Raw genomic sequence first — 10,438 nt, forward strand, 5'->3', positions numbered from 1 at the left:
GCAAGGAGACCCTCCTCTTAAAAGTTGCCTGTTATTAGTTGTAGTTTTGTTATTGATCCTTTGAAGAAACACAAATGACTTTAAAATATTTCCTTCAGGGCCCCTGACGGATGGTGTGCCCAATGGCTGGGTTGTTTGGGTTACAACAGGTGGAACCCTAAGTCTTGATCTTGTGAATGAGGCCAAGTTGACAGCATCATATGAGGCAAAATTCAACAGTCTATAATTAGATAGAAAACAAAGCAAAACAAACAAAAAAAAATCATGAACGATTACTGAGTTGGCGTCATAGAATTCTTAACGCTTGCCATTGGTTGTTAAGGTCATGGAAACCAAGTTTCTTAATTCTCTTTGCCCACGATGAGGAAAGACCTGAGTCTGGACTATCCTGGCTCCATGGCCACTCCACGTGAATCAGTAACATGCTTGTGGGATGGAGTTTGCACCCACAAACAGTTTCTTAGCTGAACATCTGTTTCAACCAAATAAAGAAGTTTCTTATCAACAGAATGTAACCATGACCATGAGAATCTCTTTATCAATTCCTTATCTTTCTATGGGCACAGACAGGAAAGTTTTTAAGAGAAAGATGAGAGAGATCCAGATGTTTTCTCCCCCAGAAGAGTGTCTTATAAAATTGTGTTTTCAGGCTGTTTAGATTATAAGCAAATCATAGTGAAACTAAAGGTCTCTCAACTCATCACTAGGGTGGGCCAGACCTTGAAGATAATACTGGAACTTTCTCAAGGCTGTCGGAAAGAACCATGCAATGAAAACACACATTTTCGCAGTCAGAAAGGGAGCTTTTTTTTTATCGGGTACCTGCTCGATTGTAGACAGTTCTGCAAAATGCTTTCAGCTATGTATCCATACAACAGCCCCGTGAGGAAGTTACCAGGTCTCTCTTTACGGATGGAGAAATGGGGGCTCAAGTTCATGACTAGTACACAGCTGAGCCCGTGTCCATGAGCTGGTGGGTGGAGGAATTGCAGAATCCGCATTCTTCCATCGAGGTGTGTTGGCTCAGTCTCACTAGATGTCACCGCCTAGTTGGAGATATGTGATGTGAACATATGAAATGTTAAAAAACAATGCAAGACCAAGGGCAGGAGAAGGCAGCATGTGGTTAATTGGCAAGTGAGAATCAGGAGCCGTGAATTTGTCATGAGCTAGAGCAACCTGGGAACGCTGGCCTTTCAGTGGGACTCAGGTCCGGATGAATTGAAGGCAGGCAGAAAGGTCCGTGAATCTTGCGGTGGCAGGTGTAAGCTGTGTTCATCACATTGCTGATAGATCAGTTTGACCATGAGAAGTGTGTGAAGGGAGCTTGAGAGTGGACTTGAATGGGCCTTGAGTTTCAGGCTAGCTACACCCTTATGTAGAAGGAAAGCTTTTCTCTGGACCTTCCTTCATTCCACCCCCGGTCCCTCTCCTGCCACCTTAGGGGTCCCAGCACTTATTGTCAGGGGTTATGAAGTTCTCTATGAACCTTTACCTTTTTTTTTTTTTTGCCATACCTGTGGCATGCAGAAGTTCCTGGACCAGGGATCGAACCCATGCCACAGCAGTGACCCAATCCACAGCAGTGCCAACACAGGATCCTTAAGGGCTAGGCCACCGGGGGATTCCTGAAACTTTACTTTTATTTTCTAAATTGTAATGATAATTAGAAAATATCATGAGCATGTGATGGAAAACCAACCCTTTCACTATGTGCTGTCTTGTGAGGGTCTCACCACATGGAGGCGAAACGATGCACAGCAGCTGAATGCATAAGGATCTTGCAGTTGTTTGCACAGAGAAAAACTGTGGCAGTGGGGTCTGTCCTCAGCATCCGGGAGGATGGACATAGCAGACCTTTCCTACAGTGTGAGCGCCCTACATGCGTGAGCAGATCTCACTGTGGAACTTAAACTTGAAACCTTTTGATATTGGACAGTACAGCTGGTAGCACCCAAGGAAGAAATAATCTGCCTCTAGACAGATGCTGTCGGTGCCCTGCCCACATCTGGTTGGCACTCATGGTTCTTGCACATGCCCAGGCATGAGCTACAAACACCTCTGAGCCTTTGCTTAGGGGCTTTCTCTTGCAGGCCAGATGTGTTGGGGAGTTAGTGTGGGGAACAGCCATTCACCAATGACAGATGGGAATTGGAGGATAAATACTCCAGTTGCCTCACTTCTCAGTGGGCTGGTTCTGAGGTTTCCAGTGGCACTGTGCCCTAGTTGCCTGCAGCAGTAACTTGCTTATCACTGCATGCTGTATTAATTTCCTTTTCTTCTCTGTATCACAAACCCACATTGCTTACCAGTGGTTACTAAGATCACTTCTGAAATAAACCCCTGTAGCCACATCTTTGTCTCAGGTTTGCTTCGAGGAAGCTTAGCCTGATCTTGATTCCAAAGCATTGGAATAAGTATTTATTTGATGAAATTTCCCAGAACAACACAGGGCTGACCTATCTTTAAGTGAACACAATGGTTCTGCAGAGTTGCCAGTACACACTTTAAAACAACTGAAGTGCAAGGGTTACTCTTAGGCAGATTTTGGTTCCGAATATCCTGAATTAGAAATAAAAAATTTCAGTGATTAATATACAATTTTGGACAGCATTCTTATGAGAATGGCTGTTCCTTACATTAGCATTATTGAAGTTGAAATACAGAAACAGATTAAATATACAGACAAACCTGAGATTACATCCTTCCACTATTAAACCAAATATCAGCGATTTTGTTCCAGCAAAATAACATCATCTGTCACATTAAATTAATGCTTAGAATTTAAATTTTATTGGTTTTGTAGTGGTGTCTGAATATAATTTGAAAATTTATTCTGGATTTATAGTTATATCAAAGTTGTCAGTATAAGGAGTTTATAACTAGTTTTATGTTTATACATGTTGAAATGAAATTATAATGAATTTTTAAAATTACATTGAGGATCCCTGAGAATATGGATATATTTACCTTTATAAAGGAAATGACTCGAGCCTCAGGAAAAACCCCTTGAGGTGATTGGGAGCCCCTGGAAGGTTTTGATCAGCAAGGTGCCTTTATGAAAACGATGTTTCAAGACAAATTAATAGAAGATGAATTTAAGTAGAGAGCAGCAGTGCCTGGAATGTAGTAGAGGCACAATACTATTTTATGGATAAATGAATTAAATAAAAGCAAACCAAAGTAGAAACCTGCTGCAGCAAACTATACAACAAACTATGTATAAACCTAGATTACTGCAAGTAGAAAACGGAGAGTTGAAAGAGCCTTGCGAGTCTTTGTCTGTGGGATGTTCATTAGTTCCAGTTCTGCTGGAGCAAAACCCCAAGACAAGAGTTTATGTGCAAGTGATTTAGTAGGGATGTGCTTCCAGGGGAAACCAGGAAAGGAGAGATTTCAGGCAAAGTCCCCTAGAGGGAAACGGGAGCCTGACCCCACAGGGGAACCATGGAATGTAGGTGGTGCTTCCAAGTTGATCTCAGTTTGAGCCAGTTTCATATTCCCACACCAGCCAGTCATTGGCTATGAGCTGCTACCTTCCAGCACATCCAGCTCTCTGAAGTCAGAGAGCAGTCTTCCAGGAGAGTAGAGGTGACACCTAGAAGCTGCAGCACCCAAAAGCCGGAGGACCAGGGCTCAGAAATGATACAAAGGCATTAGTGTGCAGTGCCAACAGTGCCCTTCACCAAAAATAAGGCATCAAGGGGGCTTGAGGACTCTGACTTTGATGTGGCAAGTGGACATCTTGTTAAAAGAGGAAAGGAATTTGGGAGAGGTCCTGGAAAGCAGATGAGGAGCCATCACCACTGGGTTTTTAGGGAGAATGAAGCACACTCAGAACCCACTCCCTCACATACTGCTCTATATCATCATTTCCTAGCTGGATCACAGCCTCACCAAATTACTTTCTTTTGCCCAATATACCATGTGTGTGTTTACACCTCTGTGCTACTTTGTTCCCTTCCGGAGAGATGCCTTTTTCACCCTCTTCATCTTTCAGCACCCATTTCACGTGTTACCTGTTTTGAGAAGCCCATGCCAGAGTCTATCAGTGCTGCTTCTGTCTTCCCACCATCCTCGACCTCATTGCTAGCAGAACTCTTAGCATGCCACACTATTTGCCTATTTACATCTGCCTCTTTGGTAAAGTGGAAACCACATCTTATTCTTCTTGTATCTGCTGTGCCCATCAGGAATCAGGACTCTGCTTTCACCTGTGATCTTCAAACCTCATTAACTGTAACCCACAGCAAGAAATACATTTTATACCATGATATGTTAATGTATGTTCATAACAGACACACACACACACACACACACACACACACACACACGCATGCAGAGGCAGAATTGAAACAAAAGTTTCATGGAACAAGATTTTCAATGACAGAATGCCACACACAACGATATTTTTTTATTCTGTTCTCTTCTATTCCTTATTCACATGTTCTGGCCAAAGCCCACCAAACCAATTTACTTACTAATGAGTCATAATTCTCAGTTTGCAAAATTCTGCTTAGCATAAGCTCAGGAACTATTTGTTGATCTAAATTGCAAAACATTGGCTCATTTTGAAGCAAACTTCAGATATCATGTAATTTCATCCATAAATACCTCAGTATGCATTTCTAAGACATAAAGACTCTATTTCTTCACACCTAAAAATATAATTTTCACGTCTAAAATGTACGGTAATTTCTTGATATCATATATCCAGCCGGAGTTCAATTCCCCCAATTGTCTCATAGTTTTAAAGAAATTACACCTGCGTCCCACTTTTCTTACATTTCTTTTAACCATTCCTCGCTCCTTATTTCGCTCCTCTTTATTTCACTCCTCTCTCTTTATTTCATCCCTCTCTCTCTGTTTCACCCTCATCACAACCTTTTAGGTCTTTGTAATGTGGGTTTGCTGTATTATTTCAGTATATTCAAATCTGCTAGACAAGATAAGAAGACAAATGGGATGAATGAAACTCGGAAAATTTTAAGCATCAGTGGTCAATAAGCAAGTGGCTTTTGGGGTCTAGGTGATATGCCCAGGCTGTGTTAAGAATAATGAATATGGAAGAATCTTAGGGAACACAGGTGGAATTCATGAAATATGTTAAGCATAGAGAGTAAGTTGGCAACCTGTAAGAATGATAAAAATACAAGAGGGAATGTTTGATGGAACAATCAAGAGTCATACTTAGAGATGGATGGAAAGACCAAGTCAGAATGAATGACAGCATGACAGCTTAAATCAGCCTCCTTTGGAGACACCCAGTATGCTCTTGTTCTGTCTTTGCAGGTGCTCTACCCAGAAACACAGATAAGACCCATAGTGACTCAGCAGGCTAGTTGGTTAGGGATGGCCGTGGACAGGTGTATTTGTTGGGATAGAGCAAGTGTGTATCATTGCTTCCAAGCCTCTTTCGTTTATGGTCCTCTTGCTTGGACCTCAACTCTTGTCCTTGTAACCCCACTATGGAGGTGGGGGAGACTGATGCAGGAGAGGGATGCACAAATGCTTCCTAACTGTCATGTCATCTCAAGCGATGTGGTCCTTCTGCTTGCTTTCATTTTATCCTAAGTAGGATATTCCATGTCTTTCCCTTTGCTTCTTCTTCTTTTTTTTTAAACTTTACTTTTAAAAGACTTTACTTTTTCAGAGAAGTTCTAGTTTCAGAGCAAAATTGAGACAGACGTTACAGCAATTTTCCATGTGCCCCTTGTGAGCACACCCTCCCCATTATCAACATCACCCACTAGGGAGGTGCATTTGTACTGGTACATCAAGATTGTTAAGAAAAAATATCTAAAACCTGCAGGTAAAGCTAAGGATGACTCCATGTCCTTTCACTATGTGTGATCAGACTCACCCAAGAGTTATTGACTATGGAGGAGCATGCACTTGTGTTCACTTTGCCATTTGCTGTTTAGTTGCAACCGGATATATGTTAACGTGTAGATTTCTGTCTGGGAAAAAAGAAGACCTCACAAGTTATGGTTTAGTGACTATAGGACACTGTCCAGTTTAGAATCTCTTAGTAAATTCATTTCAGCATCCTATTGAACAACTTAGGATATAACTCTGCCTTCCTTGCCTCCTCCTTTGAACCACTCCTGCCGTCACATTGGTTCCCTCGTTACTGATTTTTGCCACGGGTTGATTCTATATTTGTGTGTGAGTCATGCCTTCAGCTTTTGGAAGATTCACCTTTAATGGGATCCTTAGTGCTTTTGTTCATTTCTTCCCTCCCGAGGAGGCGTGGCTTTCCCCAGGAGGCGTGGATTTCCTCCTCGTTGGCTGTAACAGTCGCTTATCTTGATACCTGCAGGGAAAAGGTAAGAACTCAGTCTTTCCATTTGTGCAAGTGTCTCTTTGTATGTTGCTAAAATAAGCCCCATTGAGGCTCTTATTTTGCCTCTGGCCACTGTTCTTGGGGACTGTAAATGACATCTCAAATGCATTTAGGTGCTGAGCTAATTTTCCTGTTTTGCCACCTGAATGATAGTTCTGTTCTCTGGAAGACATCCAGAGCATCCAAGGCAGGTGTGACCCAAAGCTTTAATTGGCTGCCATTTAAAATCTGCTTTCCAGCAGCTTGCATAATCATTTGAAACAGACTTCTCTGGAGACAGGGTCCCATTGGGGAGAATGTCAGCCAAGCAGACCTGGGTTCGAATCCCAGTGATGCCACATCATCATGTGACCTTGGGTGGTTTTCCATGAAGCCAGTTATCTTTCCTTTGGAAAGGGGATCAGGGCGGCTGCTTCACAGTGTAGTTCTGTGAGTGAGAGGGAAGAAGCTGGATGGAGCCGCACAGAGCTCACTTCTGAGACCGACACTCAGATTGAGCTCAGGTTCTGTAGGCTTGTGATTCTGAATGAGTTACCTAATGTCTTAGAGCATCATTTTCTTTATCCAAAAAGTAAATAACAGTTCCTACCTTCTAGGATTACAGTACATAGCCATGTTCCTCAACACTAGTTGTTGAAATATCACTTTCATATATTTTGCTCTATCTCCACACCGTCACTCACACTCATCACAAATTGTGCTGTATTTCGGTACCACTTATACTATCATCCACTTATGATTTTTATTTAATTAATTTGATTCAACAGCTATTTACTGACTGTCTACTTGTCTAGGCACTGTTGAAATTTGGGAGATACAGCAGTGGACAAAGAAGAAAAAACTCCCTGCCCTCATGTCTCAAATTCATTTTAAACTGATACCCCCTCCGTCATTGAAAAACCAGCATCACTTGCAAAAGATGATGATTTAAAAAATGAAAAATGAAAAGAGTAAAAGCCAAACAAGGTTGGCCTCACAGAATCTAGCTTGGTATGCTTGCCTTTTCTCTGTGTCAAAAAGAGATTGTCAGTTGTGAGAGAGCTGCCCGAGACAGGCTCATATCACACGAGGTTTCTCCTTGATGTCCCAGGGAACCGGGATCGAGAGAGAACCAGAGAAGGGGTAACTGGTCTCAGTGTGGGAGTCAGTGTTGCTCAGTTCTGTGGTCCAGGTTGACTTCGTTAACCACCAGACATACACATAACGGGGTCCACCCTAGGAGTGTCTCTCAGATGCAGCACTGTGCACTCAGCACAGTTCCTGGCACAGAGCAGTGCTCAGGGAAAATGCCTTCGCTGTAGCAATATCCATCATAAAAGAGCACAGGTTCCTCTGTGCACCTGCCTGGATGGGAATGGTCTAGGAATCCTCTGCAGAATTATTAATTACTCGTAGATTCCATGTATGTTGCCACGAGGCTGCTGTTTTCCTATTCCATCTGAGAATGTGCTTTCAGAGCTCCAGAGCTCCTGGGCGTCTTGTCTTTGTATCACTTGGCTCCTAGTACTAAAAGCCACATCCTGTTATGTTTGGTTGCTAGGTGGAGAAATGTTATCATGGGCTTCAGCAATAATTTATCCACAGAGCTCAAGGAGTTGTCATGTTCTCCTGACAGTGAGCTGCAGCACTTTATCAGCCGGCCTGTAAATCAGGCGTGTGTGGGTGCGGATGCCAGCACTGTTTGATCTCTCTCAGACACGGTAATAATCTGCTTTTGTCTGATGGATTCCTTCACATCACCACGCACGTTGCAACAGGGCGTGGAGTGCCCTCTGTTTATCTCCACTGGTCATCTGCGGGAGGCCAACAGGGCAGAAAATGCTCTGTGCGCCGAGATGGAAGAGGTTTTGGGAATTAGGGCCTTTCCATCATATCCCTGAGCTGGTTTCGTTCAATAAATCAATGATAGCAGAATTGAATGCACCATAAATACCTCAAACCATATCTCTTACAAGAATGTAAGAGTAATTCATAGAAACAGGAAAGGTAACTTTGCGGGAAAGAATTACGACCCCGACAAGCCACAGACATTCCGGGCTTTTTACTGGCTGTGTTCACATCTCACCCTTTGAACTTTGGGGGAAGGAGAATACACTGCCGGCTGGTGTTTGCTTCTGGAACGCGCAGGGGGTAAAACTGAGTAAAACTGATCCTGTGGAGACTTATCACTGCTTTTCGATCTGAAAACGCGTTTTTTTTTTTTTTTTCTTGATTTTTCTTGGCTCCCGTTATACTCGGTCCCTCCCTATCCAGGGACGCATGACGTCCTCCCGATGGGGCAAATCTGGCTCTGCCAGGTAATGGGTTACGAGTCCCTCCGCTGCCATCCCTCCCCCCACCCCACGCCAGGCCCTCTCGTGTGAGTTTTGCCAATCTTCCTGAAGCTTCACAAGTCTCCCTGCCCAGAAAGCCCCGATCGCCGTTTTCTGGGCTCCTAGTTGCTGAAAGATTATCTGGGGCGTATTTAGGCATCCCCGGCCCCCAGAGTTGGGCTGACGTCCACGAGCCGAGGACTGCCGTGGGCATGGCAGCAGCCTGCTCTTCCGAGTCCCGGGAGCAGCTCCAGACCCCCACGCCTGTCTTCCTCGAAAGCAGGGGTCAAGCCGGCGGGTAGCTGTGATGGACTCAATCCCATGGGAGAGGCGGGTTTGGCTGTAGCGCCCCCTTCTCGGGTGGCGGCAAAGTGAAATTACATAAAGAGGCCTTTCAGCTCAGAAATGAAGGTAGCTCTGGAAAAAAATGACAGCTTGAGTTGGCTGTTTTCGTGCAGTCAGAGACACACACAGTTGTTCTTATTTTCATCATGGGAGTCAATACTATTAATAATTATTTATTCTAAACGCATATCAGAAGCAGTGGTTCTAACGTAGCGGTTAGAGTAGGGGTGGGCAAACCCCAGCCTGTGGGCCAAATCCAGCCCATCACCTGTTTTCTGTCAAAGTTTTCTCGGAACACGGCCACATCCATTTATTTCCATATTGTCTGTGACTGCTCTCTGCTGCCACAGCAGAGTTGAGGAGCTGTGGCAGAGACCATATGGAACACTGAGAATATTTACTATCTGATGGCCCTTTACAGAAAACATTTGCAAACCCCTGGTTAGAGGGTTTTTCCTGGTGCCAGATTGCCTGTTCCTATCTTGACTTTACCATTTACCAGCTGAGTGATGTTGCACAAGTTACGCAACCACTCTGCTCCTTGGCTTCCCCGTTTCAAAGGGGGATTATAATGCTATTTATCTTATCAAGTTGGTGGTGGTCTGATGAGCTCCTTATCTATAACAAGCAGGTAACACTGTCCTTCTGAATGGCTTGTGACCTGTATCCTTGTGCCCACCTTCAGCAGGTGCACCCGACCTTCACCTGGAGTAAGTGTCTGTGCCATAGCCATGCATTGACTTGTATGAATTTATGGGAGTGGACATGTGCAGCCCAGAACTTTTGAGAAAGAGCAGGGCAGAGTTAGCGCCTTATCAAACAAGGTAGCTTTTACAAGAACTTCAAAACATGTTCCCAGAGTTAGAAGATTTATTCTAAGGTCTGCACAAAATTGAATTATTCTGGTTGTTCAGATTGGAAGGATGGTGGCCTCAGTGGTGTTCCAGGATGATCTACAACACATTTGAGAGTGCATGTGCATTCTTCACAACTTTAAGAGGACTTAGATGCAGTTTAAACAAATCAAAGGTTAAATCACCTATGTGAACCGTGAGCTCCCAAAGACCACATCTTGAAAACCACTCTGTCCATTCTCCCAGCAGACTTTTCCTGTAAAGGGCCAGAGGGTGGTATATCTTTCAGCCTTGCATCTACTCACCTCTGTCATGGTAGCATGAGAGCAGCCCTAGGTCATAGGTGCACAAATGAGCAAAGTGGTGTTCCGATAAAACTTTATTTATAAAAACAAGTGGTGGGCCATGGGCCCAGGGTTTGGCAATCTTGCTCTACTATCTCTGTGTTAATAAAGCTCATATTTAGCCATATGGAAATTAATGTATTCATCTTAATAAGGCTCTTATGTGTAGGTATGTTGATAGCTTCATCACACATCTTTACCAGTGAGGAAGTTGAGGAACAAGGGAATTAAGTACTT

At 43.6% G+C, this 10,438-nt stretch overlaps 1 long non-coding RNA gene across 1 annotated transcript in view; it reads left to right on the forward strand.

Moving 5' to 3' along the window:
- The window catches only part of LOC110257448, a 100,365-nt gene extending 94,036 nt beyond the window's left edge, over nt 1-6,329 (forward strand). The window contains exon 3 of the long non-coding RNA XR_002340041.1: nt 6,251-6,329. This is a non-coding gene — a long non-coding RNA (uncharacterized LOC110257448). The remainder of the gene's footprint in view (nt 1-6,250) is intronic.

This window comes from Sus scrofa, chromosome 17, assembly GCF_000003025.6.
Source record: "Sus scrofa isolate TJ Tabasco breed Duroc chromosome 17, Sscrofa11.1, whole genome shotgun sequence".
Lineage (NCBI taxonomy): Eukaryota > Metazoa > Chordata > Mammalia > Artiodactyla > Suidae > Sus > Sus scrofa.